Genomic DNA, 9,185 nt, shown 5'->3' on the forward strand with positions numbered 1-9,185 from the left:
GATCAAAAATTACAAACCGATTTGTTTTCTGAAAACCTATTTTCAATGCGTTCATTACCATTGAACGTAAAATCCTAGGAATTCACCTGGAATTCATTAGGTCACCTGAACCAAATCGGGTGTCAACCGTAAGAACGGTGGTTGCATAGCATGGTCGAAGACAGGACCTTGTGCCAGACCGAAAAATTATAAGGGTGAGCTTTACTATTGCTCCTACAAAGGATAGTAATTGCGTCCGACACGTTATAGACCATAATCAAAAGCAAGTCACGGGACATTGCCTTAACAATTGCTTGTTCATCGCTTTCCTTTACAACCGGACGGTAGTTTACCGAAAGGTAATATACGGGACAAGTAAACTGGACGTGTTGCTTTCCTAATACAAGGTTAGCAAGTGGGTGACACAAAACCATAAGTTTTGAGCTAAAATTTTCAAATCTGAAACCCACAAAACCCACAAAAATATTTTGCAACACCGGTGAAGGGTTATTCCGGAAAACTTATCTAGGGTAAAAGCTAGATTAAATTTTCAAAAAGATCAAATGTTTCCTTAAGGATCTACATTTTCATAGTCATGTGGGACTGTAAACCACATCGTTACTATCATTGTTTATACCGCCGTATCAAAATCACTGATGTATAAAGTGTGAAGAATAAAGAAGTGATTCGTGTGATTTAATTTCAAGTTCTGTATTGCTTGAGGACAAGCAACGTTCAAGTGTGGGGATATTTGATAGTGCTCCAAATGAACATATATTTAGTAGCAATATCCTCCCAATATGTAAATTATTTAGTTGTAATTGTCCTATTTTAAGTTGTAATCGTTTATATTAAATAAGTGCGAAGACAAAAGGCGAAAACGACGATTTGAAGACGCAAATGACCAAAAAGCTCAAATGTACAAGATACAATCCAAGTGGTTCAATTTATTGATAAGAAACGTCTAAAAATGACAAAAGTACAAGTTGTGGAACGCAAAGTACAAGATATTAAATTATACGAAAGGACGTTCGAAAATCCGGAACCGGGACATGAGTCAACTCTCAACGCGCGACGCAACGGTGCAAAAATTACAAGTCAACTATGCACATAAATAAAATATAATATTTAAATAATTCTTAAAATTATTTATATATTATATTATTATTTAATTACGTCGACAAGCTAAGATCCAAAAAATTGTGAGCTGAAAAATCAAACTCCACGACTCGCAGAGTTTGAAGGCCAAAAACTCCACGACTCGCAGAGCAGCCAGATTCCAAAATGCTTATAAAAGGCCACGAGCTTCTGCAGTTTTAAAAATATATATATATACATAATAATAATAATACTCTGTAATATATAATAAATATATATATATATATATATATATATATATATATATATATATATATATATATATATTTATATATATATAGTATAGTATAGGTTAGTTTTATATTAGATTAGTTTGGGTTATGTAAAGGTTATTTTACGGGTTTTTGAAGTCGAAATTATGTCCGTGTAACACTGCGCGATAAATACTCAATGTAAGTTATGTTCTCCTTTTTAAATTAATATCTCGTAACTAAGTTATTATTATGCTTATTTGAGCCGAAGTAATTATGATGTTGGGCTAAATATTAAAGATGGGGTTATTGGGCTTTGTACCATAATTGGGGTTTGGACAAAAGAACGACACTTGTGGAAATTAGACTATGGGCTATTAATGGGATTTATATTAACTAAATGATACCTCATTAAATTAATATAGAGATTTACAATTTGACGTAGATATAAATAACCACATACGCTCGATCTGACACGATGGGCGGGATATCTATAAATACTAATAATTGTTCATTTGACCGGACACGGGGATGGATTAATAGTCAATGGACTCACTAAAACAGGGGTGGATTACATTCAAGGGTAATTGGTGTAATTGTTGACAAAGTATTAAGACCTTGTTACAGTTCGAATCTCCAGTTAGTTGGAATATTTGACTTCGGGCATAAGGTTAAATTTGCCGAGCATTTTATAATTATGATCGATGAACTATTGTGGACAAAAACTAGATAGGTTTCAAATACATCCAGGACAAAGGACAATTAACCCAGGACAATAAATTAAAATCAAAATGTCAAACATCATAGTTACGGAAGTTTAAATAAGCATAATATATTTTATTTCATATTTCCTCGTACTTTTATTTATTGTCATTTTAATTATTGTTATTTATTTTATATTGGTTAAATATCGTCATTTACTTTACGCTTCGCTTAAAATATAAAATCGACAAACCGGTCATTAAACGGTAAACCCCCTTTTATATATTATTAATATAATATATTTTGTACAAATATAATTGTTTAAAAATATAGTGTGCAATAAGCCCGCTCCCTGTGGAACGAACCGGACTTACTAAAAACTATACTACTCTACGATTAGGTACACTGCCTATAGTGTTGTAGCAAGGTTTAGGTATATCCCATCTGTAAATAAATAATTAAAACTTGTGTAATTTGTATCGCTTTTCGTATCAAAAATATATAGTATTTCACGTACACCTCACATGACATCAGTTATCAATAATTTTGTAAGCATCAGTTTCGGTTTTCTTCATAATAGAACCACCAGCTTCTATGTCGATGTCTTTTCTTGTAGTGATGTCGCATCCTTGGTAGAATATTTGTACTATTTGACAAGTGTCTAAACTATGTTGCGGACATCCTCTTAATAACTTTCCAAATCTTGTCCATGCCTCATATAGAGTTTCATTCGGTTTCTGTGTGAACGTAACAATTTCTCCTTGAAGTCTTACGGCTTTAGATGCCCGAAAGAATTGTTTAAGAAATTTTTCAACTAAAACGTCCCATGTATCAATCGCCCCTTCAGGTAACGATTCCAACCAATCTTTGGCTTCTCCCTTTAAAGTCCAGGGAAATAACATGAGATATATCTGTTCAACTTCAACTTCTCTTATTTTAAATAGTGTGCAGATTCTATTAAAGGTACGAAGATGTTCATTTGGATCTTCCTTCGGCGCACTACTAAATTGGCATTGATTAGTTACCATGTGTAGAATTTGTCCTTTGATTTCATAATCTGGCGCATTAATGTCAGGATGAGTAATTGCGTAACCTTGGCCAGTGCGTTTAGCTCTCATTCGGTCTTCCATACTTAAAGGTTCCAGATTCTCCATTATTGAATTTGTTTCTAGTGATTCAGATTTAATGGTTCGTTCCTCAACAATCTCTGTTTGAATGATTGGTGGTTCCGGAGGAAAAATTAATGGTTCAGGATCTATGAATCGTCCCTGAATATTCTCCGGATTCTCAATTGTGAGGTCGGGTTTAAAAAATGGATTATCGGAAATTTGAATTGGAGTACTTGGTCGACTGGATGACGATTCTAAAGAAAAATCAACGGCGACAATATTTACTAGATGTCTTGATCTGGTTACAGGTGGTGAACGTACAAAAGGTGGTGAACGTCTTGCTCGGTGCATTCACTGAATATCCTATTAGTTTTTAAAAGGAAAGAAAAATTATATAAGTTATCCAATTAATAGACTTTTTTGATTTTGCCCACGTTTCGAATAGCCAAAAGATGCAGCAGAGGGGTAGGATTCGTTTGGTCTCAATATAATTGAGTACTGTTTGGCTCCAATAACCCGGTCCACGTACAAATCCAACTATTACTACGAACCAGAAAATTTTGATGTCTATCAATTTAACCACTTAAAATAAATTTTTGTAATTTTAAGAAATTTAGAGAAGAAGTAGAATAAAAATCTATGTCCTAAAACTAGAATGTCGAGAAATAAGAAAGAAAAAGAGTGACTTATAAAACTTTAAAACACTCGACTAACCTAACCTTATTACTATCACTAACTTAAAATTAAAATTGCAAATTGAGATAACTAATTGGAGTGATAATTGATATATAGGTAAAAGGCGTCGAAAAATAGAAATAAGAAAGAAGCGCGTCGAACGGCGTCGCAAAATTCTAAAGCACCTAAATCTTAGTCTAAAGAAAAAGCACTTTAGGGATTTTACGGCAAAGCCTAAAAATCTAGAAGTAAAAATAACTATGGCAAAAACTATGACTTAAAACTAAATACGAATGATAAAAATACAAAAATTACGAATAAACGATTAAAAAAATAAGATTAAAATTGATAAAATTATTTAATTTTATAAAAATATTATTTTTATATATTTATATTATAAAAGTATTAATTTTTATATATTAATAAAACTAATTAAACTTAATATTACAAATTAATTAAAACTTAAATTAAATACTAAATGAATTAAATATTTAACCCTAAATACAAATTAATTAATAATAATAAATAATACTCCGTAATTAATGCAGATTAGGGTTATGGTCATACGCGTCAGGGGGCTCCGCGAGTTGCGGTGCCACGTACCAAATAAACCCGCGAGTCGCGGAGGTTAAAATTTTAAATGCACAAGTTTCGTTCGACAGGTTCTGTAGTTTTTTTAAATTATATTTTATATATTTTTCTGTTTTTAATAATTATATTTTTATAATACTTATATAGAAATACTTTATAATTTTATAAATAAAAAATCTTAAAAATAGATTTATATATATATATATATATATATATATATATATATATATATATATATATATATATATATATATATATATTTTTCGGTTTTTAAATTTTTAAATTTTTTAATATTTAAAATTTATTTTTACAAAAACTAAATAAAACTTAATAAAAATCTCTTTTTTTTTATGTGGCGTTTCGCTTCGGCGTTCCCCGGCAGCGGCGCCAAAAATACTTGATGTGCGCAGAGGTGTATATGAAATAGCTTATATTTTACTAGGAAAAACTATTAAATACGATACAATTTTACACAAGATATTTATTTATTTATAGAATGGATATACTTAAACCTTGCTACAACACTTATAGGCAGTGTACCTAATCGTACAATAGTGTAGTTTTTAGTAAGTCCGGTTCGTTCCACAGGGAAAATCTTTAAATAAAGCTTAACGCTATATTAGTTTTAATTTATAAAAATACAAATATATATAAGTAATATTATTATTATAAAAAAGGGGGTTTTTACCGTTTAATGACCGGTTTGTCGATTTTAAAACTTAGTCGCAGTTAAAACCTAATGTAAAATATTAAAAATAAATATAACTTAATTTAAAGCGTAAAGTAAATAACTATAATGAAATTGCGATAAATAAAAGTGCGATAAAATAAAATTGCAATAATTAAAAAGTACGATAATTAAAAGTGCAATTAAATACAATAACAATAAATAAAAGTGCAATAATCAGAAGTGCAATATAAAATAAAGGAAATTAAGTATGAAATAAAATAATTATGCTTATTTAAACTTCCGTAATCATGATGTTTGACGTGTTGATTTTAGTTTTATGCCCATGGGTTAATTGTCCTTTGTCCTGGATTATTTAATATGTCCGTCTGGTTTTTCTCCATAACATTCCATCAGTCATAAATATAAAGTGCGAGTATCCTCGTCAAATTATCCTTATACCCGAAGTTAAATATTTCAACTAATTGGGGACTTAAACTGTAACAAGGTTTTAATACTTTGTTTAATAATTACACCAGGATATCGACTGAGTGTAACCCAAGGTTTTAATACTTTGTTATCAATTATGTCAAGTGTCCTTATACATAATTTCACCCCTGTTTTAATAATTCTAGTGACTATTAATCCATTCCCGTGTCCGGTTAAATGAACGATTATTCGTACATATAAATACCCCGCCCATCGTGTCCGATCGAGTGTATATGGTTATTTATTGGTACGTCCAATTGTAAATCTTTATATTAAAATTAACAAACTATCATTTAGTTAAACAAATATAAAGCCCATTAATAGCCCATAGTCTAATTTTCACAAGTGTCGTTCTTTTGTCCAAACCCCAATTATGGTACAAAGCCCAATTACCCAATTTTAGTAATTAGCCCAACATCATGATTACTTCAGTATTAAATAAGCATAATAATAACTTAGCTACGAGACATTAAATTAAAAAGGTTGAACATAACTTACAATGATTAAAAATAGCGTAGCGTTACACGGACAGAATTTCGACTTACACCCTTACATACCCTTATTATTAGAAATTAAAATTAAAATTAAAATTAAAATATAAATATAATATATATATATATATATATATATATATATATATATATATATATATATATATATATACGTTTAGATAGAGAGATTAAAGGATATATAAAACGTTCAGAATGCGCGAGCTTTTATTGGCATTTTTAGAATTTGGGGCTCCGCGAGACGCGGTATTTTTGCCCTTCAAACTCCGCAAGTCACGGAATTTGCTTTTACAGCTCATCCCTTTTTGGATCTTCTTTGCCGACGGTTTTAATATATAAATATAATATATATATAATTTATATAATTAATTATATATTATATTATATTTATATACATAGTTAACTTGTAATTTTTAGTCCGTTGCGTCGAGCGTTGAGAGTTGACTCTGGTCCCGGTTCCGGATTTTCGAACGTCCTTGCGTACAATTTAATATCTTGTATTTTGCGTTTTGAATCTTGTACTCTTGTAATTCTGAGACGTTTCTTATCAATAATTGGAACCTCTTTGATTGTATTTTGTACTTTTGAGCTTTTTGGTCGTTTGCGTCTTCAATTCGTCGAATCTGTCTTTTGTCTTCACCTTTTATTATTTAAACGAATATCACTTGTAAATAGGACAATTGCAACTAAAAGCTTGTCTTTCTTGAGGGATAATGCTATGAAATATATGTTCGTTTTTAGCATTATCATAGGGTGATGCGAAAATATTTTGAAAATGAGGATCGCTAAAATCATCCAAAGGAATTTCTTGATTCAGGAATGGATCCTCTTCTATTTCTTCCGTGTCCGCTGTCAAATCAACAATGTCAGCTACAATACATACATAAACGTTTAATAAAAGTTAAGGCAATTGTAAAAGCTAATTGCGTTTAGATATTGCCCAAGAATATGCTTTACCTTTCTCTTTGCCTTTCCCGGACACTTCTTCTGCAATGGGAGAAATGCGTGGAAGCTTGCGCCTACTTTCTTGCGTAACCGGTTCACTTGTGGTGTTACTTTTTCGTTTACCTTTATCAGCACCTTCTGGGATGACCGCCGTGTTGAGTAATAGTTCCTCAGTATCTACAAAAGTGTTTTCACTCTCTTTTGGACGGCGAATGGCTTTAAAGCCATTAACATCTTCCTCCCGCTTTACGTCAGCAAGCAAAATTTCTGCGAAATATAATGCGCATTAGTATGTCGTATGCATACACGGATGACGTTTGTATACAGAATAAAAGTTTAATGCATACCTTGATTAGTTACATCAAGCAAAGTAGCATTGTAATTGCTCCATGGCCAATACATGGAAACTTGTCCCATATATAGCGGCACATGGCAATATGGGCGCACGGCTAAATGGACATTCTTGATGGCTGCTAGTAGTTCTTCGCCAATCTTGTTAAGAGTAGGGCGCTCAAGTGCGCTTTGATTAAGCTTCATTGTCCAGGAGACTCGATCCTTGTGCTCGCGTACAGCTTCAACCTTAACGAAAAAGAAGGATATGCGCCAGTTTCCAATGGACACCTTGGGGGTTGTAATCACACCTTAGCGTGATTTGAATGTAAACCATCCACTGTCAGTCGGCGTGATAGTGTTAAAGCTGTGAAATACATCAATTAGGGGTTCCGTGTTGATTGCCCTACAATACATTTTAAATAAAATCACTTTAACAACTGCATATGGATGCAATTGGGCGATGGCGATGTTGTACGAATCGCAAACACCCAAAAAGAAGTCGGTCAGCGGAAATATTAGATTTCCTTGATACATCGCGGTCTCATACACCGCAATTATTACCTGTGGAGGGGTGTTTGCCCTCTCATCTCCAGAGGGAGCTGTTGGGCTAAACTGATCCAATAATGGATAGTTGATCTTCAATTGGTCAATTTTCTCATCCGTCATATACGATGAGAATTTTTCCGCAGTAGTCGCGGTTGAAGATTGGGGTGTAGAAGGTGAGGCCATGGTTAATTAAGAAAAGATTGAAATTAAGATGATTAAGGTGAGAATTGATTAAGTATGTGAATTGCAAATGCAAAGCGGGCAAAGTGTTAATCAGCTTTGGAAATAAGCGAACGCGTTTGAAAGAAAGAAAGATGAATGCGAAAAGAGTAAAGTGCAATTGAATGGAAACCGATCCTATTTATAGTGTTAATTGAAATATTAAAGGTTATTCGCAATGATTACAATCAACGCCTATAACTCTGCAGAAGTATATCAACGGCTACAAAGAGCCGTTACGAGACACTGATGGGACACGCACAATTTGTCACACAATATTTTATGCGCAACGGATATAATTTTGCGGACCGTTTAATAAATGCAATTTTAACTACAATTTTTTGAGTTTATTATGTTATATTTTCTGCGTAAATATAACACAATAAACTGGGGGGACTTGATCATATATATAGGCATATATATGTATATTTTAAGTGCAAAAGGCAATTTGAATACAAGTGCAAACATAACCGCGAAAGGTAAACAACACTTGCCAAATGCGCTATAACACTGCGGATGCTCGCATAAATTGAGATTGTGAAGATGTCTCGCATAAACATTGCGGATCTTCTACCTTTGCGCGAATATTGATTCCGCGGATATCCTAAACCTATAAATAGGGGGCTTGGCCTCGCATTTTAGGTTGTTGATTCTGTGCAATTGCTCTGGTCTTTGTGATTCACTTGTGACTACACTCAAGTATTAATCATAATCGAGTCAAGGTAATGCAATCAAGACCGGGACATGGTAATTGATCTCTTGAATCTAAGTGAAAGACGATCATAAGGTCCCAAAAACATTATCAACATCACTATTCACCCCTCATTGCACTCAATTCCTAAATTAGATCTTAACATCTAATTTAGGATTGATCATATGCCGAGATAACTTAAATACCAAGTAACTTAATTACAATAGGTAACTAAATAACTACTAAACATAATAAATTTAATCTAAATACTATATTCTCTAATATGGCCACTAAGTTTGAACTGAAAAAATGTAACAATCAAATTGTATGAGAAAACTTCGTGAGACCCTTTGAAGAACAAACATCCAACTTCATTCGGTG

The sequence above is a fragment of the Rutidosis leptorrhynchoides genome, chromosome 11, assembly GCF_046630445.1.
Source record: "Rutidosis leptorrhynchoides isolate AG116_Rl617_1_P2 chromosome 11, CSIRO_AGI_Rlap_v1, whole genome shotgun sequence".
Lineage (NCBI taxonomy): Eukaryota > Viridiplantae > Streptophyta > Magnoliopsida > Asterales > Asteraceae > Rutidosis > Rutidosis leptorrhynchoides.